The sequence below is a fragment of the Aquarana catesbeiana genome, linkage group LG11 (genome assembly GCF_042186555.1).
Source record: "Aquarana catesbeiana isolate 2022-GZ linkage group LG11, ASM4218655v1, whole genome shotgun sequence".
Classification (NCBI taxonomy): domain Eukaryota; kingdom Metazoa; phylum Chordata; class Amphibia; order Anura; family Ranidae; genus Aquarana; species Aquarana catesbeiana.
The window spans coordinates 2,965,231-2,992,130 of NC_133334.1; the positions used below are offsets into that span (position 1 = coordinate 2,965,231).

At 47.0% G+C, this 26,900-nt stretch overlaps 1 protein-coding gene across 9 annotated transcripts in view; it reads right to left on the reverse strand.

Annotated features, from left to right (window-relative positions):
• LOC141111803 (hemicentin-1-like) overlaps positions 1-26,900 on the reverse strand; it is a 368,745-nt gene that overhangs the window by 171,520 nt on the left and 170,325 nt on the right. The window lies entirely within an intron of this gene.

The window sequence follows — 26,900 nt, forward strand, 5'->3', positions numbered from 1 at the left end:
ATGGACCCAGAGAAACTTTCAGCAGTCCTACAGTGGCCTCGACCCGTGGGTTTACGTCCTCTGCAGTGTTTTCTTGGCTTTGCCAACTATTATCGGAAGTTTATTCGTAACTTCTAGTCTCTGGTCAAGCCCCTGACTGATATGACCGAAAAGGAAGGTAACCCACAGAGTTGGTCTCTGGATTCCATTAAGGCCTTTGAAAGTCTCAAGGCTGCCTTTGTTTCTGCTCCTGTGTTGGCACATCCTGATCCTACATTGCCTTTTATCCTAGAAGTTGATGCTTCTGAGACTGGAGTTGGCGCCCTTCTGTCTCAATATCCTACCTCTGAGAGCGCTATGCATCCGTGTGGCTACTTTTTCAAGAAATTGTCACCTGCAGAGTGCAATTACGAGATTGGTGACAGAGAGCTGTTGGCGATCATTTTAGCCCTGAAAGAATGGAAACATCTCCTTGAAGGTACCACTGTTCCGGTTCTCATTCTTACTGACCATAAGAATCTCACATTCTTGTCTGAGGCTAAGCGCCTCTCTCCCAGAAGGGCGCGATGGGCTCTTTTCTTGTCAAGTTTTAATTACATTGTCTCATTCTTACCCGGTACTAAGAATGTAAGGGCTGACGCCTTGTCGCAACAATTTTCCTCCACTTCCAAGATGGAGTCATTTAGTATTTAGAGCTTGGATTACGAATGTTCCTTATTCCGGGCAGCCTTTGCACTGGCCTTCTTTGGGCCTTTGAGGGTGAGTGAGTTGGTCAGCTCTTCTAAACGGGCCCAAGGGGGCCTGCTGATACATGAGGTGGCTTGATCGCTGGACTCGGTCAGCTAATCGTTGCGACGGTCTAAAACTAACCAGAGCGGTAAGGGCATGCGAATCATTGTGTTTTGCATTCCGGATTCGCTCATATGTCCAGTAAGGGCAGCGGAATCCTTGGTACATAGGGATGGGTCGGCTCTGTCCGCGTTTCAGTTCATAGCGGTATTCCGCAGGTGTTTAACAGTGGCGGGTTATGACCCTAAAGGTTACGCCTCCCACTCCTTACGCATAGGGGCGGCCACAGAGGCTGCCCGGGTGGGTCTGAATGACGAAGCAGTCAAGTGCATCGGCTGGTGGGATTCTGACAGATTCAAGTTCTACATTCGCCCTCATTTTCTGCATGATTAGGGCCCTGCATGGGTTTTTTCTGTTGTCTGTTCTGTATTGAGATTGGGGAAATGGTGCTGTTAGTTGTTGTTCTTTGTTTTTCAGGTGGATAGGTCGACCAAGTTTGGATTCTGGGCCATTTCTACGTGTTTTTGTGGTCCAGACCAGCAGATGTACGGCCCAACGGTAGGCAACTGGACATCCCCAGACAGGAAGCTTAGGTTCGGTGAATTGGGGTGCCGGGTATGCTGTGGAGTAGGGTGATTCCAGAGGTACATTGTTTTTCCTGCCTGGATATTTTGGTGCTGCACGTGGGGGGAAATGATATGGGGGCCAGATCTATGCGGGAACTTAAACGGGATGTGAAATTTGATTTTTTATGTTTACGCACGGCATTCCCTGAGATGACGATAGTGTGGTCCGATATGGTGGGCAGGACATCTTGGCGTTTGGCCTTGGTCGGTAAAAAAGGTTGACAAGGCCCGTGTAAAAGTAAATAAAGAGGTGGGCAGATTTGTGACTCGCAATGGGGGATTGGCTATACGGCATAGGGAGCTGGAAGTGGATACTGGTGGTATCTTCAGAGTGATGAGGTGCACCTTAATGCTGTAGGAATCGATCTGTGGGCCCTGGGGTTGCAGGAGGGAATCCAGAGGGTGTTAAGGGTGTGGAGGTGAATGCAAGGGTAAGGTTTTACCCTTTACGTGGTGTGGAAGTGGTGGGTCTTTGGAGGAGGAGAAAAAGGCTGAAATATAAAATGGTTGGGACCCATCTGTGGTATGGGGTTCTCGGGTACATTCTGGTTAATGAGGGGTTTTAAAATGTAGGTCACTGCGGATGATGAGTATCATCTCGGAGTCGGTGTCTTGCAACTGGAGGCCTAAGTTAAAAGGAAGTTTGTTGCAGTGACCAAGTTGTGTGTCGTGGCCCTCAAAGACCAAAAAGGTGTAGATCTTATGTTAAAAATTTTATTTATTTGAAGTTACGGATTTGTTAACCACTTCAATACCGGGCCAATTCTGACACTTTGCTCCTACATGTAAAAATCATCATTTTTTTTGCTAGAAAATTACATAGAACCCCCAAACATTATATATGTTTTTTTAGCAAAGACCCTAGAGAATACAATGGCGGTTGTTGCAACTTTTTATCTCACACAGTATTTGCGCAGGAATTTTTTCGAACGCGTTTTTTTTGGGAAAAAAACTGTTTTGTGTTTAAAAACAAAACAGTAAAGTTAGCCCAATGTTTTTGCATTTTGTGAAAGATGAAGTTGCGCCGAGTAAATAGATACCTAACATGTCACGCTTCAAAATTGCACACGCTCGAGGAATGGCGCCAATGTTCAGTACTTAAAAATCCCCATAGGCGACACTTGAAATTTTTTTACTGGTTACATGTTTTGAGTTACAGAGCAGGTCTAGGGCCAAAATTTTTGCTCTAGCTCCAACGTTCGCGGCGATACCTCACTTGTACAGTTTGAACACAGTTTTCATATGTGGGCGGGACTTACGTATGCGTTCGCTTCTGCGTGCGAGTACACGGGGAATTTATTTATTTTTTTTATTGTTAATTATATATTTTTTTTTTTTATTTTGACACTTTTTGGGAAAAAAAAAATTGATCACTTTTATTCCTATTACAAGGAATGTAAACATTCCTTGTAATAGCAATATGACATGTCAGGTGATCTTAATAGTGAGATATGGGGTCAATAAGACCCCATATCTCACCACTAGGCTTGGAAGCCTGAAATAAAAAATAAAACGATCGCCGCTTCCAAGCCGAAGCGGCGCCGTTTTTTTGAATGGAGAGGCTGGGCGTGACGTCATAACATCGCGCCCAGCCTCCGACGATCATAGAGACTCTGGGGACCATCTGGTCCGCCGGAAATCTCTATGATCTACATCCGGCGCCGGCGGATCCACTCTCCGCCTCACCGATCGTAACGGTGAGTCAGAGCAAGCACCAGAGGGCGGCGGGAGGGGGGGGGGACGTCCCCTCTCACCTCCCATAGGAACGATCAAGCGGCGGAACGGCCGCTATAATCGTTCCTATGGTGTAGAGATTCGCCGGCAATATCTGAATGATGTCTCTAACTACAGGCATCATTCAGATATACCTGCTCAAAGCCCAGGACGTCATATGACGTCCTTGGTATTGAAGTGGTTAAATAAAAGGCCATTAAGGCCATTTTACTCCAAAAAACCTTGTCACGCCTTTTATCAGGTAACTGGGGGGGTTTGGAGGTTATGGTATAGCAGGTTGGGGAAAAGCTGGAGGTATCTGTCCTTCACATGTCATAAACACAGAGAGGAAATGATGGCTCCATACCTCATTAGAAGAAAGCTGGAAGGTGCTTAGAACTGCATGGCCTTGTAGTTCTGTGTGGCTTTCTGGACTCTGGGACTTTACTCTACTTTCTGCTCTTCCTTGAAATGCAGCTTCTGTGGCCCTGAAGCTGAGGCCAGGACACACAGACACAGCTCTCCATGGACCCTTGATGGGTTTCTGAAGGACATCGGCCCTCTGGACCTCCTTTTCCTTGCCACTCTGCCTGGACTTCCTCCACTGAGGCCGCTGTTGACTGGGGAGTCCCTGAACTTGTGCTGTGCCTATTGCTGCCCATCCCTCTTTGTGCCTGGATTGTGATTCTGGACTCTGCTGTACCAGCTTGTGGCCTGCTCCTTACTGTGCCTGGATCGTTGTTCTGTGACTATGGACTATGTTCCTGCTGTACCCGATTGCTGCCCTGCGTGCTGGCCTGTATCTGTGATATACCATATCCTGCTGCCCAAAATCCCTGCTCTGTGTGGCAGAGACTTAAACCCCTGTGCCCTGTCTGTGCTGAGGACTTACCACCCTGCTGGGTCAACCTTGCTCTGTGTGACAAGGGCTTAACCCCTTGTGCCCTGCCTGTACTAAGGACCTACAGCCCTGCTGGGCCAACCCTGCTCTGGGTGCCAAATACATTCAGCCCTGGTGTGCCCACAAACTGCCTTGCCCTGTGGATTTTCTCCACTTTGTTGTCTCATCCTCTCATCCTGAGGACTGCTCTTCATTCATGTGCCTTCTGTTTGCCTTGTGAACTACCTCCCCTTTGCTATCCCATAATGTCATCTTGAGAATCATTCTTCATTGCTGTGTCTTCTGCTGTTCTGTGGATTAGTTCTCCTACTGTCTGTACCCTAAGGTTCCCCAATAAATGCCCGATTTAGTGCTGAGGAGGCTGTCGGTGGCCCTTGAGGGTACCCCCTAGTCTGGGGGATTGACCTCAGGCCTAGGACTCAGGTGCTGGAGGGACCCTCTACAATACAAGAATGCACAGAAGCAGGTGTCAGGACAGCGGGAGAGAGTCAGCATGTCCAGGAGATCTCCAGGAGAAGTCAGCCGGTGGGCTGGTGAGTGTGCAGTCTGGGAGGACTGTGGGAAGTAGCCAGGAGGGCTAGTAAAAGGGGCAGCTGCAGCCAGGTTTGCTGGCAGTGCCCAAAGAGGTGGTGCTGGGATCAGTAGCCACAGAGATGTAAGCTGGACACTGTAATTTGCTACACAACCCAAGGGGCCTGGGATCTCTACCTGTAAAGGGGTTTTACTTGAAAATCTGACTGTTTCCTTTTTGTTGGATTAACTATCAGTGTGCCAGCTAGTATTGTGCAAGCAAGTGTGCTGGAGGAATCAGAGCAGTGTACATAGACTGTATATAGAAGAGTTGTCCCAAAAGTTGTTCTAAAGTCAAGTGGGCATCCCACAATACCCCTATTCCTTATCCAAGTTTTATCCCCTGAATAAAATACAAAAACAAAGCACTGGACTGTTCACGGACTCTAGTGTGCCTGATGAAATTCGGTGTGCCTGGCTGTGCAGGGTGGGGGATCCCAGTTCATCTGCGGCTCCTACATGGGGTATAACATGTCAGAGCTGAAATGTTGATAATGAGGACCTATTACTCTGTGCTCTATAGCAGAAGGTTGTGACTGGTGTTTCTCTGGGGCAAATACCAGGTTACAAGGGAGAGGAAGGGGTAAGTACTTCTTTTTTTTTTCCCTCCAACTTTTTTATTAAATTTTAACAGAGTACAAGTATAGATAATAAACATTGTCATACAATTATATACCGTATTTATCGGCATATAACACGCACTTTTCCCCCCTTAAAATCAGGGGAAAATCGAGGGTGCGTGTTATACTCTTCTCGGCCACTTTCGGCTTCACTCGAGCGCCGCCCGAACCTAGCCGAGTGTACTCGGCTAGGTTCGGATAGCTCCGCTCACCGTCACGCCCATCCCGAGTGGAGCCGAAAGTGAACGAGAGCCGCCGAGAAGAGCCGAGGACCGGCTCTGTGTATTTCGGCGCCGGCGGCGCCATTTTCAAATCGCGGTCGGTGATTTTGAAGCTCAGCGAGCTGCAAGGCTGCACTGGGGCAAGGCTGCACTGGGGCAAGGCTGGACTGGGGCAAGGCTGCACTGGGGCAAGGCTGCAATGGACACTGGGGAAGGCTGCACTGACAAGGCTGCACTGACATGGCTGCACTGACATGGCTGCACTGACATGGCTGCACTGGCAACGCTGCACTGGGGCAAGGCTGTACTGAGAAGGCTGTAATGATGGGCATTTAAATGTAAGTTTTTTTTCCCTTCAACTTCCCTCCTAAAGTTTTTTTTTCCTTAAAATTCCCTCCTAAATTGGGGTGCGTGTTATACGCCGGTGCGTGTTATACGCCGATAAATACGGTATATTTGTATAAGGTTCATTGTACAGGAAAGTATGACAAAATAAAACTTATATATTTGAGATGAGATTCAACAGTGAGATACCCGTGTGGGTTTAATGGATAAAGCTCCGAGTGCCTTCTGTCAGCCCCGAACACCCCAAATGGGTTCAAACTGTGTCCGGAGGAGAGAGACGGCACCCTCTATTATCCGGCCTCATTCTTCTGTGATATATAAGAGTAATGATTACAGTAATCACGGCTGGTCTGAGCTTAATTAGAATGTTGCACAGTGAAAGAAGTGACCGAATGAAAAATGGGTGTTTATTTGAGTTAGATATCTCGAGAGTGATGTGGGATGAGGTAAATGAGAAGAGAGAGGAGGAATAAAATAAAAAGGGGGAAAGGGGAAGATTGGAAGGGCCTGGATAAGTTATGGGGGGGGGGGGAGGGGAGGGCGGTGTGTTCAAGGTCCTTTCCGGCTTCCATCTTCATTTTTGTTAAGGTATTTTGAGGACATGTTTGGGAGTTGTAGATTTCGAAAGAGCCAATATGATGGATAGTAAAAAACTATTTTGAAAAAGGGCTTAGTAAATTAAATCTAAGGTATAATGTTTCAGGTGTGTGAGCAATATTTATTATTTCGATGGGTTATTGAGTTTACTATATTCAGATGACGATTGAAAGTGGAGCCAACAACTCCATTTTTTGGTGAATTTAGAAGGGTTTTCTTGAGCAATATGAATTAGTTCTTCCATTTCTGATATTTTCCGGATTTTAGCAAACGATTCTCTCAATGTGGGTGTCACGGAACGTCCCACACTCCGCTTGAGTGCTTCCGTCATATACCACTTCCTCCCAGTCTGTATACAGATATCAGATATTCCAACCTCTCTGAGCACAAAACAAGACGACACTTGCTTGTTGCTACCAAGAACTGTTTATTTGAGATCTCACACACATTTATACACCAGGATGACTCAAAGCTAACCTAATTAACATTAGCTAATTTACTACAAAATTTACCCAGACCAGATGACAGACTTGTGGGCACCGAGCTTCACACAGTAATATAAACACAATAGATGGAGCTAATTACAATTAACAATACAAACAAAACCTAATTAACATGAGCTCCAATAGGAGTCGTCCCGTCTCCTACATTGTATAGAGGACAATGTGATCAGCTCATTCAATTAACATACATCCTGGGAGATATTGTGGACAAATATTACTGTCCCATTTTAAGTAGTCCAAGATATATTTTCTCACTCACCCTGTGCCAGGATGGCACAGGGTGACTTAGACATAAGATGTATTCTGAGTTCCACGGGCCCTCCCGTCACAGTGGGTATATGTGAAGGGTTCCAGTATAGGGGGATGCATTGTTTCGCTGAATTTATTATGTGCATTGCAAGTGATTTGTGGTATGTTTTATGTGGTAAGGGGGAGAGATGAAGCAGGAATTGGGCTGGGGAAAATTCCAGATCATAAGATGTGACTTGTGCAGTGATTCTATGTATCTCCCTCCAGTACGTTTGTATATAGGGGCAAGACCACCAAATGTGCAGTAGAGTTCCCTCATCTGCATGACATCTCCAGCAATTTGCAGATGTCTCAGGGTAAATTTTGTGTAGTAGGGTGGGAGTACGGTACCACCGTGAGAAAATTTTGAAACCATTTTCTTGTGTAGTAACGTTTCTTGACCCTTTATGTATGTTGAGGAATGATTGTTCCCATTGAATTGCTGAGGGTGAGATAGAGAGGTCTTTTTCCCATTTTTGACAAGCTATATTCTGGTTAGTCTGCATGTTTGTGAAAAGGAGATTGTGAGTTATAGAGATTAGGTGGGATTGGGTGCTTACTTGATTACACAGTGTTTCAAAAGGGGTAAGTGGTCTCAAACAAGCAGATTGTTTGTCTTTTTATTGTAGGTAATGGGCAAGTAGAATGTATGTCCAGGGAGAAATAGGTGGTTTTCCTGTTTGGGCAGAGATTTGGGAGGCAGTAAGGATTTTCCCTTGATGGAAGAATTGGTGTGCCTTTATGTTATCTTGTGGGAAGTTATCGGAAAGGAAGCGATTATGCATTCCTGGAGGAAAATCTGGATTGAGTTTCACAGGAGTTAGTGGGCTTGGAGCAGAGGATATATTCACTTGGGAGCAAACTTTATGAAAGCACTTAAGAGTGGGTCCTATTAAAGGATGGGAAAATAGTGTCACAGGGATATGCTGTGTATTCATCCATGGCAGGGAGGCTAGAGGTAGTGTTGTGAGGGATGCTTCCAAGGCAACCCAGTCTTTGTGACGTGAGTGAATGTTCCAATCTACTATTCTAGTAAGATGAGTTGCATTGAAGTAGTTGAGAATATTCGGAAGACCTATGCCTCCTAGGTGTTTTGGTTTGGTGAGTTGTTTAAAGCTAATTCTGGGTTTACGTGGCCCCCATAGGAATCTGGAGCATGCTGATTGATATGTTTTGAAGAACGTTTGGGGAATTAAGATGGGAGTTGTTTGAAGGATGTATAGCAATCTTGGTAAGGCATTCATCTTTAGTATCGCGGCTCTGCCGAACCATGAGAAGGATGGGTTATTCCAAAGTTTGAAGTCTGAAATCAACTTGTTCAAAATGGGTGTATAATTTCTTGTATATAGATCCGAAAGTTTAGAGGGAAGTTGTATTCCTAAGTAGGAAATCGAATCTTGTCTCCAGTGAAAGGGAAATTCTTTTTTGCATTGGTCTACTATCTGGTGAGATAGGAAGATCTTGAGTGCGAATGATTTTACGAAATTTATTTTAAGGTTGGATAATAATTGAAATTGTTTGAATTCTGAGAGTAGGACAGGTAAGGGAATCAGAGGTTGTGACAGGAACAATAATATATCATCCGCAAAGGCGGCATACTTGTATCCCTTATTGGGTGTGTTTATACCATGGATGTCTGGATTGAGTTTTAACTTTCGGAGGAGGGGTTCAAGGGTAAGAACAAAAAGAATAGGGGACAGGGGGCAGCCTTGTCTCGTCCCATTACGTATGTGGAAGGCATTCGACAGAGTGTTATTGACCCTTACTTTAGCTGTAGGGTTCGTGTACAGGGACAGGATCAAACCAGAGAAGTAAGGTCCAATACCTATGGCTTGTAAGACTGCTGCCATGTAGTCCCATGCCACTCTGTCGAATGCCTTCTTGGCATCTAGTGATAGAAAAAATCCTTTTTGATTGGTATGAGTGATTATGTGATGCAAGTTGATTGCTTTGACTGTGTTGTCTCTAGCTTCTCTACCTATGACAAAACCTGCTTGATCTGTGGACACAAGAGAGGGGAGGAGGGGAGTTAGTCTATTTGCCAATATTTTGGAGAATATTTTGATGTCTACATTCAGTAGCGAAATAGGTCTGTAATTTCCTGTATGTGTGGGGTCTTTACCTTCTTTGGGGATGACTGAGATATGGGCTTCTAGCATTTCTTTTGTAAGTGGATTAGTAGGAGATAGTGTATTAAACGCGTTAAGAAAGGGGCTTTTAAGTATATCTGCAAATGTCTTGTAGTAGACTGCTGAGATGCCATCTGAGCCTGGACTCTTGCCAGGTTTCAGTTGTTTGATTGCTTGTTCCCATTCTTCTGGGGTGATTGGGGATTCTAGGGATGTAGAAATTTCGTCCGGAATTTTATCTGGGGAGAATTGCTCTAAAAAAGCCTTCATTTCGTTGTGTCTTTTGGACGGGTGTGTAGGCAGAGAATTTGTCGTGTTTAGGGAGTATAAAGATGTGTAATAGCTCTCAAACTCTTTCGCTATTTCATGATTTTTTGTGATTGCTGAACCTGTGGGTGAACATAGTCGATGTACTGTGTTATTGGTTCTTTTTGTGCGGAGGGCCTGAGCGAGCAGGCGGCTACATTTGTTTCCGAACTCATAAAAAAGTTTCTGAGATAGTGCAAATTTCTTATTAAAGCAGTAGTAAACCCAGCCATAAAACAGTTTAATTTCCGGCACGTGCCTGAAATGCAGCACTCCCATTGGTTGTGCTCTCAACCAAACTGTCAAACCATCCAATGGCTGGTGTCATAATTGATCACATGTGTTGCATCATGGCAGTTGTAGGTTAAACAGAGGCAAAGATGGCAGCTTCCTTGGCTGAAAACAACAGGAGGGTTTACTTACACTTTAAGTTTATGTCCTAGCTCTTCCTGTATTTGCGTGTGCATTTCTTTTAAGTCTAGATGTGTTCTCTGAGCTAGGTCCTTTTTGTGAGAGGCTTCTAGTAGTTTAAGTTTGGAAAAAAGGTCTGACAGTACTCTTTTCCTTTCTTTTTTTATTGCCACTGCAATGGAAATCAGTTTACCTCTTATTACACATTTATGAGCTTCCCACTGTGTCAATTTGGTGGTGTCTGGGGTGTTTTCTTTAAAGTAGTTGGTTAAGCATGTGCGAATTTCTATTTCATTTATTTTGTCTGTTAGGATAGATGGATCTAATCTCCAAATGGGAGTGTAGGTGGTCTTTTCTGGGAAAACAAGAGTGAGCGAAATGGGATGATGGTCGGATAATGTCATTGATTCAATGGATGCAGCCTTTAGTGTTGGTAGGTCTTATCTTGTGTGAGAAAGAAATAATCTAGACGGGAGTACTTATTATGGGGGGTCGAAAAAAAGGTATAATCTTTATCTTTTGGGTGTAGGGTGCGCCAGGTGTCGTGAAGTAGTAGCTCTTGGAGGCACCGTCTAATTTGTTTGATTGCTTTGTAAGTTAAGTGGGATGTGCCTGAGGAGGGGTCTATTAGAGGGTCGAGTGGAACATTAAAGTCTCCCCCTAATATCAGAATTCCTACTTGGAAAGTAGAAAGAAGGTGGGTAATTTTGCAGAAGAACGGAACCTGGGCCGAATTAGGGCTATAAATATTCACAAGCGTGATTGGTGTGTTCCTAAAGGTGCCCTTGAGAAAGATGTATCTGCCCTGTTTGTCAATTAGAGAATCTGTAATTTTGATTGGCACATTTTTGGACAGAAGTATGGAAACCCCTTTGGATTTCGAAATTGGAGATGTGGCGTGAAAACTGTGGGGAAAGGAGTGATTAGAGAATTTTGGAGTTGCGTTAGTCCGGAAGTGGGTCTCCTGAAGGTATATTACGTCTGCCTTCATTGTCCTCATGGCCGTCAGTACTTGGGAGCGTTTCTCCGGAGTGTTGAGACCTTTTGCATTAAGGGACAGTAGTTTCAATGATATATCGGACATTTTGGGCTTCAAGGACGTCATAGTGATGATAGAAGAGGAGCTAGGAAGTGTTGGGAGAACTTCTGGGAATGGGAAGCCGGAGAGGACCCAAAAGGAAAAAAAAAAAAAAGGGGGAAAGAGAGGGTGTGTAGGAGGGTATGTAACCGGATGTGGAGGTGTACGTACACGTCCACTCAAAATATTAGAGGGGAGAACCGGTCAGTGTCAACGGTCACGACAGAGACCGCTGTATGGAGTAGTGATAGGAGTCGTTCAACTAGTGGAACAAGGTGAACGTCTCCACGAGGTCAATAAAAAAGTAAGTTTAGTGCATCCTGTTGATGATCAGAGGACCAACAAAGACGAGAAAAAATTTTCTCCTCTTTTCTGGTCCTCCGATTTGGCAGCAGATTATTGGTTTGTAATTGATTGGACATGAGGAGGAGTCCGAGAAAATTGCAAAGGGGAAGATCTGTCTGGATTTTGTTTTAGTACAGTATGTATATTTGCAAGGTAGCATATGTAAACCTAGACCTAATTGGTCATACAAAGAATATAAGCTAATTAGTCAGCTAACTGTGTAATTAACACTTTAATACTTTAAGAAAGCCATCCTGGTTAATATGCAACTCGTTAACTTGTAACTGTAAAGTACCGTATTTATCGGCGTATAACACGCACCGGCGTATAACACGCACCCCAATTTAGGAGGGAATTTTAAGGAAAAAAAACTTTTAGGAGGGAAGTTGAAGGGAAAAAAACTTACATTTAAATGCTCTTCATTGCAGCCTTGTCAGTGCAGCCTTGTCAGTGCAGCCATGTCAGTGCAGCCTTCCCCAGTGCAGCCTTGTCAGTGCAGCCTTGTCAGTGCAGCCTTCCCCAGTGCAGCCTTGTCAGTGCAGCCTTGTCAGTGCAGCCTTCCCCAGTGCAGCCTTCCCCAGTGCAGCCTTGTCAGTGCAGCCTTGTCAGTGCAGCCTTCCCCAGTGCAGCCTTCCCCTGTGCAGCCTTGTCAGTGCAGCCTTCCCCAGTGCAGCCTTCCCCAGTGCAGCCTTGTCAGTGCAGCCTTGTCAGTGCAGCCTTCCCCTGTGCAGCCTTCCCCAGTGCAGCCTTCCCCTGTGCAGCCTTCCCCTGTGCAGCCTTCCCCTGTGCAGCCTTCCCCTGTGCAGCCTTGCCCCAGTGCAGCCTTCCCCTGTGCAGCCTTGCCCCAGTGCAGCCTTGCCCCAGTGCAGCCTGGGATCCCCTGTCCCTGCTTCCAGGGCTTCAAGGCCGATCCCGAGCTGTCCAAATGTCAAAATCGCGGTCCGCGATTTGAAAATGGCGCCGCCGGCGCCGAAGTACACAGAGCCGGTCCTCGGCTCTTTCCGGCGGCTCTCGTTTACTTTCGGCTCCACTCGTAGTCCCGAGCGGAGCTATCCGAGTAGGTTCGGATAGCTCCGCTCGGGACTATGAGTGGAGCCGAAAGTAAACGAGAGCCGCCGGAAAGAGCCAGTCCTCAGCTCTTTCCGGCGGCTCTCGTTTAATTTCGGCTCCACTCGTAGTCCCGAGCGGAGCTATCCGAGTAGGTTCGGATAGCTCCGCTCGGGACTACGAGTGGAGCCGAAAGTAAACGAGAGCCGCCGGAAAGAGCCGAGGACCGGCTCTGTGTACTTCGGCGCCGGCGGCGCCATTTTCAAATCGCGGTCCGCGATTTTGACATTTTGACAGCTCGGCATCTGCGGGGATCGGCGTATAACACGCACCTGCGACTTTCCCCTGATTTTAAGGGGAAAAAAGTGCGTGTTATACGCCGATAAATACGGTATATCTTAATATAGCAACTGGTTAAAACATGGAACCGTAACCATTATAAACATTCCAACTGTGGTGATACTTGGGTAGATAATGCTGCAGAGAAGGACTCTGGGGTCACTGTTTGTATTGTCCGAGGGGGGCACGTAAATCTCTAGGCCCATTAGTTGGGGCAGTTTCCCCAAATAGTGATTACACATGTGTGTATTACGCCAAAGCCCTACTATAGGGAGGGTATTATGTGAGAAATTGTCATTGCCTACTGTGGAGAGGCAGTCTTATGTAGATTTGAAATAAAGTGGAACCTTTACCTTTGCGTGGCCCTCTCGGGTTTCACCCTATTCGGACATCAGTGTAACATTTAGGTATTACAGGTAAAGTATTACCTACTGTAATAGAAAAGAGGAGTAAAACCAAAAATAGTTAATAAAGCTATAACAACCTTATATCTCTATCGTGATTTCAACCTATAATGGGGAGGGAGGGTTAGGTGAGAGGTGAGAGGGTGGGAGAGGGAGAAAGGGATTTGGAGAAAAGAGGGGGGTTAAGGGAGGAGGGAGGAAGGGGGGGAGAGGAGAGAATAAGGGTTGTAGTGAAGCACGTGTACAGCTGGTTATAAGCGACAAAAATAAGTTTAGCGGCTGTCTTCTGGTTGTCTTCTGGAATCGGGTCCTCCGTTCAACTTATCCGTATCAGTCTAGTATAAAGCTTGAAGGCCTGACTTCTTGCTGGACTTTTTGCTTGGGCAGAACGAGTGTTTTTGTAGCTTTGTATATTAAGTGTAATTGAAGAAAGTTTGAAACACTGGTAATCATTTTCTGGTTGTGATATCAGTTTCCTAGTGTCCAGGGTATGACAACATAATGTCTGATCCAGAAAAGTAGGGGGTTATCCAATAGGCGGCAATAACATAAGGTCCAATAGTTATTGGATGATCCGTTTGGTGACCTGAATGTAATGAAATCAAGGAAAAGATTGTTAAGGCTGTAGAAGTTCTAGTTAGTGGTATCCGGGTCGTTGTTTCCTCATGGGGGATATATGAGCGCAATGTTCCATCATTTGGATGTTAGGAAAGAGTAAAATATACATGTTGTTTGTGTAAGAGCAGTAAGTCTCAGGTTAGTGAGGGGTATACTTGGTGTCATGTTTATGTTGTACTGCAGGTATGAGCTTTAGGTATTTCCCTGATTAGGCAAGACGTGCCCTACGGTGGGCTGGTGAAGCAGTTGGGCTGCCATTACGAGGCGTTTCTGAGGATCTCGCATTTGTGCGAGAAGGAAAGTGGTGTGGGCGGCGGCGACCCAAAGTGAAATTGCCTGCTTCATCTATTCCTTCCATGGATAAGGCTCTGTTGAGGGGAGGTAGGCGAAAGTCGCTGTACCAATCTGGAACATCTACAAATGGGATGTCCAGGGTGCTGAAGAAATGTTCTAGACCTTCTGGTACTCTGAGGTTCGCAGTGCGACCTTGATGAGTCGCAGATAAACAAAATGGGAACTTCCAACGATATAGAATTGATCTGGCCCTTAATGCTTCCAGCAAGGGCTTTAGTTCCCTTCTGCATTGGAGTGTGATATTATAGAGATCTTGGTAGATTTTAATTTCTGTGCCCTGAAAGAGTATTTGGTTGCGACCTCTGGCTTTTCCAAGAACTTCTTCTTTCAGGGGAAACTCAGAGAGACAGCAGACTGTGTCTCTGGGGGGGTCTGTGTCTCTGCCTCTCGGGCGCAATGCTCTGTGGATGTGTTCGAATGAAATCAGGGTACCAGGGGGCCTTTCTAGGGGATTGTTAAAGATGTCGGCAACTGTTTGAGAAAGACGACTGGGGTCTATGGCTTCCGGGACACCCCTTACTCTCAAGTTGCATCTTCTCCCCCTATTGTCTAGGTCTTCCATATGGCGATTAATCTCCCTGAGATGGATGGCATGTGACTCTGTGACTTGTTGTACTTGGCAGAGGGAGACATCATGGCGGGCCTGTGTTGACTCTATGTCATCCACTCTCAGTGCCATTGCCTGAATGTCTGATCTTAAGTCAGAAATGGCCGCCTGCAGTGTACATTTAATATCTCCAGCTACACTGCGTAAGTCATCCAGGTTAAGAGCAGGAGGGGTTGGCGGGGGTCCCTGCTCTGTGTCTATTGCGGCCGCCATGTGAGCTCCGGCGTGCCGTGGGCTGTAGCTGGGGGAACGGGAAGTACGAGTGGAGGTGGATTGTGAGGCCTGTACTCTTTCCCTGGGCCCTGAGCAGAAGATCTCGGGGATCTGAGCACTTAACTGAGTCCTCGGAGAGCGGGAGCGGGTCAATGACATACTCCTCGGCGTCCTCAATATGTCCCAGTAGCTTTGTAAAGGAGAAAGTTCTGTTCAGCTGTGAAACGCTAATGTAGAAGGACCTCGTGGAGCGGGAGCTCTTGTCTCACACGTCCATCTTGGATCGGCTCCAGGCCACGCCCCTGGGGTAAGTACTTCTAATTTGCACAAATTTGTTTATTAACAAAGGATTCACAGTGTGGCGCTTATTGAGTATGTACAGTATGAAAAAACTAAACATTAAATACCGTCAAATCATACATAATAAACAGAGAGAATCTCACGTGGGCACTTGTGACAGTGACTGATGAAAAAATAAATTAGTATATGTTCAGATAGATTAAACATCAAAAAACAAAATCAGATATAGAGTCCATAACACCAAGAAAAAAAAAAGTCTGTGATATCAGTGTGTAAATAATAATATGCAGGTGTTTTCTTGCACGTGCAGGAAGATCAATAAAACCCGGTAGCCTGGTAGATGAATGGACCATAAAGGACCAGAGGTGCACAGAAGTTTGAAAACGGTGCCAGGACCATCACCAGAAGATATGGAGGCTTACCAGAAGTAGTGGCCTGAAATAGCATATGCCAAAACAGGTCAAAAAGGCTTGGTGACCACCTGGTCTAGATGTATTGTCTGGTCAGATGTCATCACCGCACAAACGGAGGGAAGGGGGGGAAGTGATCAGCACGACATCCTCATTAGTAATCGTACCACCAAAAGCCAAGCGGAAGATTCGTATAACCTTCAGCATTCAGGGTCTTCCAAACTCCATGAGAGGCAGAACATGGAGGGATAAGTTTGGCAGGGGGGATTCAGCAAACAACTTACTTATCAACTGCAATCAACGGGTGGCCTGGAGCAGACCAAAAAAGAAGAACCGTTCTGTGTGTGGTTCATTTGGAGTATCCTACTAATTCCCTTCTCCTATCCAAGTGTAGCAATATGGACTACAATTGTAAAATACCGTGCCCTCTGGTGTTTCAAAGCATCACCTGTCCCTCTAGTGATCAGTGTATCAGGTAACATCATATTTGTGTGCCAAACAAAAGGGATTTTGGGATGAGTAGTTCTCCTGTCCAATAATTGCTTTGCATGATTATGTGCCTGGACTACATATCCCAGGGATATCTGTTGCCATTAGGAAGATTGCTGGGAGTAGCTATAAAGAAGCAAAAGCTTGCGCAGAGCTCTCTTCCTCCCGGGCCTGACGCAAGACGGACCTCTCCGTGCATGGAGAGAGAGAGGTCGTGGTTTACCACGCAGTTCACCACCTTCCAACCCATACCTGAGGGGCCTAGCGCTGCCGTTTGAAGTTAGACATCCATCCAGCACCGCTCCCGTCACCTGCCAGTTGGTGTGCCAAGCTTCACATCGTGAGATCGAGAAGGCGGATCCGCTGCACAAGTGTCACTACACGAGTCACTGTCCGGAAGACATTGTAACGGTCTGGTCGTTGGCGAGAGGGCAGTCGCCCAACATCTCTACCCTGAGAATCCTTTACTGAATCTATTTGAACACTGGGTCTGCTGCCTCCCCTAATAGAGCTCCCCTAAGGGGTCTCCAAAACAGAAAGAAATAATAAAAAGGGGTGATTGGCGCTACCTAAAGATAACCAGATTGAGACGTATTTGAGGGTATATATGTGTGTGGCCTTACAGTGGCATACAAACACTTAGTGCACAAACATTAAAAAAAAAAAAAAATGAGCTCAAAACCAATAACTAAATTAAAACTTATAGAGGGTAAATGTGTGTGGCCTTACAGTGGCATACAAACATTTGGTGCACAAACATGAAAATAAATATATATGAGCTCAAAAACATTAAAGGCATAAGGCTCAGCCAATGCATATATAGCCCCCTGGGCAATGGCATGCTACACGTACTCTGGTTAATACCTAGTCCTTATGTGACCTTACTAAGAAGAAAGAACCTCTTAAAACGGCCTACATACATAAGGTATCACCTGTATATCTGAATGACAATAAGAATTACACTAACTTAGAAAGTGCCGTGAACAATATAAGACAGCAGTATTGCGGACACACTATAAACTGTGACTCTGTTTATGTGACATGTGCAAAGAAGTCCATATATAATCATGTAAATAATAGTCCATATGATATGCATGTAAATTTCTTCAAATGATGTGACATAAAATTGAATGGTGACTTGAGTGCTCTCAATATCTTCTGGTGACTCTGTGCTCCCCACCAGGGTCCCCACTCACCAGATCCACTCACCCCCACAGGGGCAATGCGCCTATAGATGCAATAAGTGCGATTAATCTCTCATAGTTGTTACGATAACCATGGTAGATTTCCGCCTTCAAATGGAATGTGGTATATTCTGTGGTTGGTTCCTTTCAGGCTGCTCTCTGGTATTTATCTGCATGCAGGGACCCTGGTACATTGTCAGTACATGGACAGGCGCCACAATATATCTTTACCAAATCGACACCATTTCCATCCCAAGCACTACATCAACTGTAACACTCTTGCCGTAGTATACCTACTCACATGTGAGTGTGGCTTCTACTAGGTCGGGAAGACTATCAATGAGTTCTGGAAGAGAATATACCAGCATATATCTACAATCCATAAACAGGACCCCGAGGTACCTATTGGCCGACACATGGCCTTGGTACATCCAGACTCTATCCCCAAGATCTTTTTCCTGGGACTAGATCATATTCACCTTCACTCCAGGGGAGGCGACTTCAACAAGCGCCTTCTCCAATGTGAGTTACGGTGGATATTTAATTTGCAGGCCACTGTCCCACCTGGGTTAAATAAGGCGTTCAATTTTCGCTCATTTCTCCCAGGTTTTTACTTCTAGGGTCTGCGAATTGAATCTCTAAAAACCTTATTTTTCTTTATATATTGACACTCTTTATTATAGTCTAAGATACTGTCCCTGTTCTCTACACATAAGAACTGATCAACTAGTAGTCCCTTCCTCCAAAAAAAAAAATATAGTCAGTAATGTAGGATATCTGTGACAATATCTCACTCGTTTTACTAATTCAGGTAAAGATCTAGTGCTAGCTACGAAGCTTCATAAAAGCTCCTTGGGATCCTTATTTCCAAATAGACACCTCTTCTGCTATAGTGTATATCTGTGTCTAAATCCTCTATTGATTTCTACATTGTCTACGATTTTTCGTCTGTATTTTTGTTTTTCATGAACATTATTTTAGTTCTTTATAAATACCTGTGTTGATTATTTCAGCTGCATATCCGACACTGTGTAAATATATATATATATGTATGTATTTTGTTTTTACATCATTATTTGCCATGATTTTGTTGTCCCCTTTGTTTGTAAACTTGCTGGCTGCTTGTTTCTTTTCCACCACTATGTGGCTATCCAGCCCCACCTTGGGCTGTGTTGCTGCATGCAGACACCCGGCGGGTGGGCTCCACTAGAGCGGGGCACGCATTGGACAAACTGTCCATGCCCTGCTTCGCTGTATCCAGAGAAGCCTAGGTGCGCCTTTGGCCGCCGTCTACACGACAAGCGGCGGGCGCTCTCGTTCTCCCGCTGGTGACGTGGGGATGCGTGACATCATCGCGGCCTTCGGGGCGTGGCTACGCCAGGCTCCCCCTCGTCAGAGGGACGCTCTGATCTCCGCAATCGCTGTATAGTACACAGCTGATGCGGCGGAGCGTACCACCTGATTGGTACACACCAATCGAGGTAAGTATATTAGGACTGACACTTGGACACCTTGTGTCAGTCTCTCGGCTGCAGCCTGGATGTCAGCTGTGTGATATACTCCAAAGGTAAACCCTATCGCCACACCAGCTATCACATGGACATGGTTTGCGTCCATGTCTGCTTTTTTCAGCTAGCAACCTTTTACTCTATACTTTATCTACCACTAAGTGAAACTAATTACCCCTTTTTTTGTTATGATTGCCCCCACAGTGGCCATACTTGTTTGCCGCTGTGATACCAGGCGTTCCTTGTGAATGCATCCCGCTTTCCAGCCCATGGATACACGGTCCATTTTCATGCTGTGTTTATGGATTTAAGCAGCCAGCCTGTATTCCTTCCTTTGTTCTTTTCCTTTTTTGTTTGTTCAATGAGACAATGACATATATGTAAGTATTTCACATTATTTTATGATATAATCACGTTCCAAACTATACTGTTGATGCCTATACTATAATGAACTACAGTATGTACCGTATTTATCGGCGTATAACACGCACCCCAAGTTTAGGAGGGAATTTTAAGGAAAAAAAACTTACATTAAAATGCCCATCAATGCAGCCTCATCTGTCCATCTGCAGCCTTTTCAGTGTCAGTGCAGCCTTGCCCCAGTGCAGTCTTGTCAGTGCAGCCTTGCCACAGTGCAGCTTTGGCAGTGCAGGTTTGCCCGTGAAGCCTTGTCAGTGCAGCTTAGTGATAGATTCGATTCAAATATGGCACAGAGACTGCAGGGATTCGTCGGAGCCGAGATACACATACCCGAGTGTTCTCGGCTTTTTTCGGCGCCGCTCACAGTCACGCCCAGTCCCGCCCTATGATGGACATAACACAGGTCCAATGGCGGGACTGGGCGGGACTGGGCGTGACGGCGGCACCGAAAAGAGCCAAGAACACTCGGGTATGTGTATCTCGGCTCCAACGAATCCCTGCAGTCTCGGCGCCATATTTGAATCTACCCACGGCTGTGTATGTCGGCGGCGACCGTGGCAATTGCCGCGATCGCTCCTATAACACAAAGTCGGCGTTGATCGGCCTATAACACACACCCACGATTTTCCCCTGATTTTCAGGGGAAAAAGTGCGTGTTATATGCCGATAAATACGGTATCTATTATACACATATACATTTATGTTACAGAGACAACAACAATATACCCATTTATAAATCTCCCCTGAAGAAGGAAAAGTACACTTCAATGCAACTTTCCGAAACATGTCGGGATATATGCTGTGCAATTCAAGTAGAGTTTAACTCACCTTGAGCAACACCTTGAATTACCAGCATATAAAGAGAACCCAGTATTGCTACCGGGATTCAAACAGATGGCTACTTTTGCAGCAGAAAGTCTAAACCACTTGGTTCCAAAAAGAGTACAAAATGTATTCATAATACTAATGTCGACACAATTCATTACATAATATTGTTAGTGAAAGTGCAAGACAACTCCATATATTATGCTCTCAGGGTCCCATCCAAAAGAGGGATAACCCGGAAAGAACTAATGCCGCGTACACACGGTCGGACTTTCTGTCCTACTTGGTCCGGCACACTTTCTGACGGACTTTGTCCGCCAGGTGCGCCGGACTTTAAAACGGATGGACTTGCCCACACACGACCGGACTTTGCGGCGGGCTAAGTCCGCCCGTTTTTCCGACAAGTCCGTTCATTTTGAATGTGACTCATGTGCGACGGGACTAGCAAAGGATGTCAATCTTGCCGCTTTTATCGGCGAGATTGACACCTTGCGAGCCCCGTCGCGGGGCATACCAGGCCCTTAGGTCTGGTATGGATTATAAAGGGGAACCCCCCTACGCCGAAAAAAACGACATGGGGTCCCCCCTAAAATCCATACCAGACCCCGATCCGAGCACGCAGCCTGGCCGGTCAGGAAAGGGGGTGGGGACGAGCGAGCGCCCCCCCCTCCTGAACCGTACCAGGCCGCATGCCCTCAACATGGGGGGTGGGTGCTTTGGGGGAGGGGGCGCCCTGCAGGGCCCCCCCACCCCAAAGCACCTTGTCCCCATGTTGATGAGGACAAGGGCCTCTTCCCGACAACCCTGGCCGTTGGTTGTCGGGGTCTGCGGGCGGGGGGCTTATCGGAATCCGGGAGCCCCTATAATAAGAGGGCCCCCAGATCCCGGCCCCCCACCCTATGTGAATGAGTATGGGGTACATGGTACCCCTACCCATTCACCTAGGGAAAAAGTGTAAATAATAAAACACTACACAGGTTTTTAAAATATTTTATTAAACAGCTCTGGGAGGGGGGTCTTCCTCCGGCTTCGGGGGTCTTCTTCCGGCTTCGGGGGGTCCCTCCGGTTCATCTTCTCCCGGCGTCCGGTTGGTTCTTCTCCGCTCTCTTCTCCCGGTGTTCCAGTTCTTCGGCGCTCCTCTGCTGTCTTCAGGTAGCTCTCTTGCCAACAGAGGTCTGGACTTCTGGGCTTCTTGTCTTCTCTTCTCTTCTCTTCTCCAGATGTTGACACGACGCTCTCTGCGGCTGGACTGCTCTCTGAGGGCTGCGTTGTGACTTATATAGGCAGAGACCCCGCCCCCTTTTGATGTCACAGTCCCTGGGCATGCTGGGACTGTGACGTTTTAGGGGGCGTGGTCACCGGGTGATGTTGACCACGCCCCCTAAAACGTCACAGTCCCAGCATGCCCAGGGACTGTGACATCATAAGGGGGCGGGGTCTCCGCCTATATAAGTCACAACGCAGCCCTCAGAGAGCAGTCCAGCCGCAGAGAGCGTCGTGTCAACATCTGGAGAAGAGAAGAGAAGACAAGAAGCCCAGAAGTCCAGACCTCCGCTGGCAAGAGAGCTACCTGAAGACAGCGGAGGAGCCGGCCGAAGAACTGGAACACCGGGAGAAGAGAGCGGAGAAGAACCAACCGGACGCCGGGAGAAGATGAACCGGAGGGACCCCCGAAGCCGGAAGAAGACCCCCGAAGTCGGAGGAAGACCCCCCTCCCAGAGCTGTTTAATAAAATATTTTAAAAACCTGTGTAGTGTTTTATTATTTACACTTTTTCCCTAGGTGAATGGGTAGGGGTACCATGTACCCCATACTCATTCACATAGGGTGGGGGGCTGGGATCTGGGGGCCCTCTTATTCAAGGGGGCTCCCAGATTCTCGATAAGCCCTCCGCCCACAGACCCCGACAACCAACGGCCAGGGTTGTTGGGAAGATGCCCTTGTCCATATCAACATGGAGACAAGGTGCTGTGGGGTGGGGGGCCCGCAGCACGCCCCCCTTCCCCAAAGCACCCATCCCCCATGTTGAGGGCATGCAGCCTGGCACGGTTCAGGAGGGGGGGGCGCTCACTCGTCCCCACCCCCTTTCCTGACCGGCCGGGCTGCGTGCTCGGATAAGGGTCTGGTATAGATTTAGGGGGACCCCCCACACCGTTTTTTTGGCATAGGGGGTTCCCCTTAATATCCATACCAGACCAAAGGGCCTGGCATGCACCGAAGGGGGAACCCATGCCGGTTTTTCTTGCGCTGCTTTAATAGGAAGATGTATTTTTCCTATTGCAGTGAGCGCGAGATGTACCTCGCCGAGAACCAGCGCGATCCCATCGCGCTGGAAACATTCTCGCGTGCAGGTACTCCTGTGTCTGCGCTGGTTCACATGCTGGATTAAGGATCTATCCAGCGCACCAATTAAGGTCTGAACCAGCGCAGTGCATTCATCTTAGTAAATGACCCCCACTGTGACAGAGCCAGCCAGAGCCATGATAGAGAGCCTGCTGCCTCTGAGTTATCATAATGCTGATGATGTTAACCAGTTGCCGATCGCCGATTTACTGCTACAGGTCGGTCGCGCTGCAAAGGATTACGTATATACATGATCCTGCATTTCTGGGTTCACCGGTACCCACTGATCGTTATGTACACAAGGCAGATCACCGCTCTGTCAGTATGGGAGACATTGATCCTGACCCCCCACATTGAGAAAACACTTGTTAGGCACACATTTATCCCTTTGATTGCATCAGATGTTATCCCCTTCCCAGCAAGTGTCATTAGTACAGTGGCAGTGCATATTTTTAGCACTTATCACTGTAATAATGTCACTGGTTCCCACAAAGTGTCACTTAGTGTCCAATTTGTCTGCCGCAATATCGCAGTCCCGCTATGAGTCGCTGATTGCCCCCATTACTAGTAAAAAAAAATATGTCCCCGGATTTTATTTAAAAAATCTGGTCACCTTACTTTAAGGGGGTAGCATTATTTCTTATAGGAAGTGTATATATCATATTGTCATTTGTTAATAATTGCCTTGTGTCTTTCGGAGAGATTCCTTTGCTGAGTTGGTGCTGTTGCCTAGAAATCAGCAGATCGATTACCTCCTTTTTGTAACATCTCCTTTAATTTGTTCCAGTAAATATTCTCAGAACATAAATATGCAGAGTTGTCTGATTTATTACTCTACAACAGGGGTGTCCAAACTTTTTCAAAGAGGGCCAGATTTGATGAAGTGAACATGCGTGAGGGCCGACCATTTTGCTTGACATTCTTTGAACCAATAAAATTCGGTCTTATGCCGCGTACACACGAGCGGTATTTCCATCGGAAAATTCTTGGATGGTTTTTCCGACAGAATTCCGCTGAAGCTTGGCGTGCATACACACAGTCACACAAAAGTTCTCTGAAGTTTCGACCGTCAAGAACGCGGTGATGTACAACACTACGCCGGGCCGAGATAATGAAGTTCAATGCTTCCGAGCATGCGTCAAATTGTTTCCGAGCATTCGTAGGAATCTTGCGCGTCGGAATTGCACACAGACGAACGGAGTTTCAGAAAAATTGAGAACCTGCTCTCAATCTTGTGCTGGAGAAAATGCCGCCAGCAAAAGTCCGATGGAGCGTACACACGGTCGCATTTTACGACCAAAAGCTCACATCGGACTTTTGCTGGCAGAATTTCCGACCGTGTGTACGCGGCATTAGTGTGTTCGTCCGAGCACTAATACACGGCCTAACAAGAATCCTCCTGCCTTTGTGGCTGTGGGGGTGATTTACTAAAGACCTGCGCCTGTGGTGCAGTGGAGAAATTTGAGCAATTGCACAAAAAACGGGACTCAAGACATTTATCAAAAATTATGGTGCACTTATATGCACCAAACCATATTTACATAGGAAGCGCTATTGCGCACTTGCGCAATCCTTCGCGCCTACCATTAGCAAGCGCAGCCAATGTAATCTTCTACATTTTTGTCTGAATACTGTGGATAACAGTTTGAAAATGGCGCCGCTGGCACCGAAATACACAGAGCCGGTCCTCGGCTCTTCTCGGCCACTTTCGGCTTCACTCGAGCGCCGCCCGAACCTAGCCGAGTGTACTCGGCTAGGTTCGGATAGCTCCGCTCACAGTCACGCCCATCCTGGGCGGGACTACGAGTGGAGCCGAAAGTGAGCGAGAGCCGCCGAGAAGAGCCGGCTCTGTGTATTTCGGCGCCGGCGGCGCCATTTTCAAATCGCGGTCGGCGATTTTGAAGCTCAGGATCGCAGGGGATCACAGGATTTTCAAACTGCGAGCTGCAAGGCTGCACTGGGATAAGGCTGCAATGGACACTGGGGAAGGCTGCACTGACAAGGCTGCACTGGGGGCAAGGCTGCACTGGGGAAGGCTGCACTGACAAGGCTGCACTGGGGAAGGCTGCACTGGGGAAGGCTGCACTGACAAGGCTGCACTGACAAGGCTGCACTGGGGAAGGCTGCACTGGGGAAGGCTGCACTGACAAGGCTGCACTGGGGAAGGCTGCACTGACAAGGCTGCACTGGGGAAGGCTGCACTGACAAGGCTGCACTGACAAGGCTGCACTGACAAGGCTGCACTGACAAGGCTGCACTGGGGAAGGCTGCACTGACAAGGCTGCACTGAGAAGGCTGCACTGACAAGGCTGCACTGAGAAGGCTGCACTGACAAGGCTGCACTGGGGAAGGCTGCACTGACAAGGCTGCACTGACAAGGCTGCACTGGGGAAGGCTGCACTGACAAGGCTGCACTGAGAAGGCTGCACTGACAAGGCTGCACTGGGGAAGGCTGCACTGACAAGGCTACACTGGGGAAGGCTGCACTGACAAGGCTGCACTGGGGGCAAGGCTGCACTGGGGAAGGCTGCACTGACAAGGCTGCACTGGAGGCAAGGCTGCACTGGGGAAGGCTGCACTGACAAAGCTGCACTGGGGGCAAGGGTGCACTGGGGAAGGCTGCACTGACAAAGCTGCACTGGGGGCAAGACTGCACTGGGGAAGGCTGCACTGACAAGGCTGCACTGGGAAAGGCTGCACTGACATGGCTGCACTGACAAGGCTGCAATGAAGGGCATTTAAATGTAAGTTTTTTTCCCTTAAACTTCCCTCCTAAAAGTTTTTTTTTCCTTAAAATTCCCTCCTAAATTGGGGTGCGTGTTATACGCCGATAAATACGGTATATAATATTGTTTAAATGCACAAATTCTGTCCAGAACATGTAGATCTGTCTTACAACTAATCAGCCTTTTTACACCCTTTTTTCAGCTTTACTCAACTGCACATGCTCATTGTCAAAGTTCACCATTTCATCCTCGCCTGACAGGGCGCACACACTTTAGCTTGTTAAAATTATATAAAAAGACTCTCGCTCCTCTAGCTCCCCCTAAAAGGGCATTTACCGGAGGTGCATGCGCGGAGCAGACAGCGATGGACATGTCCCGCTGAGGCTCTGTTATTCCCGGGACTTCGCGGCTACCACAGACGCCCGAATGGCAGGGTAACTAAACAAAAAGCATACTAATATCCTCCTTAGTACCCTGTGAACCAAATAAAATGGTTTTGGGAGCTGCCTGAGGCAAAACAAAAGTGAAAAGCCACAAGGAAAAACCGCTCAGAGGCTCCTGTAATATGGCTCAGTGAAATTCTCCTCACACAGCTAAGGCCGGCGCTGACAAGAAACAGCTGCATTTACCTCAGGAACTGTATGACACAGATAGTGAATAGAGTGCCAGCTCCCAGCCACAACAAGCAGATACATTACACCCAAATATATTAAAACAAATAGAGAAAATGCTACAGAAAGCTTTAAAGCAGACCTCTGACCAAATCACAGAGAAACTGACAAAAGAAATACGTGATTTAGGCCAACGCACAGCTGAATTGGAAAACAGAATGGATGACATTGAAACTAATGTACTATCACATGACAATGAATTGGAATCTCTTAAAGATGAAAATTTAACGCTGCAAGCGCGTTTAGAAGATTTTGAGAATAGGGCACGTCGTTCAAACCTCCGCATACGAGCGGGGCGTGGCCTGCGCTTGAGCTGGATGGCAGCATAAGACCGGAGCTCCGGTAAAATCCAGGGAAATAACGGCACAAAACACACCATCGGGTCCCGTTTTTGCTCCCCACAGCTGGCGATTCACCCTGGGACAAGGCAGAGAGGATGTCCAGGAAAAGAAAAGAGCAAAGGAAGCCACAACGTCTGACGGACTTCTATAGCATGAAACAACATGACGGTAGGCAAGATGGTGCCGGGTCGTCCTCTACCCCAGCTAATATCCCCGCCAGCCATCTGACTAAACAGAACAGCCACAGGCAAAATAGACCCTCATCTGAAAGCCCACACCCATACTCTCCCTCCCCACCATCAGGTAGCCCTGCTAAAGCTAAATTTAGGATGGATGGAGAGGGATCCCTCGGAGCAGCAAGCCCTGGCATAGATTCAGGGGATGACACACGTGAGCTCCCTGACTCCATAGAAACCTTTCCTACCATGCACCAACCAGTGATAGACACAGTGCTGAAAGATATGCTCTTATCACTGAGAAGCTCACTACAATCAGACCTGATGAAGTGTATGCATAAGTTTAACACCAACCTTCAGGCTGTAGAAACACGGGTGGAGCACATTGAGCAAAAGATGGGAGAATATGCCGTCACCATTAATGACTTAGTGGACTCCCATGAGGAAAGAGAAGGAGATACTGACTGGATGAAAGATAAAATCGCAGACATTGAGGACAGAAAT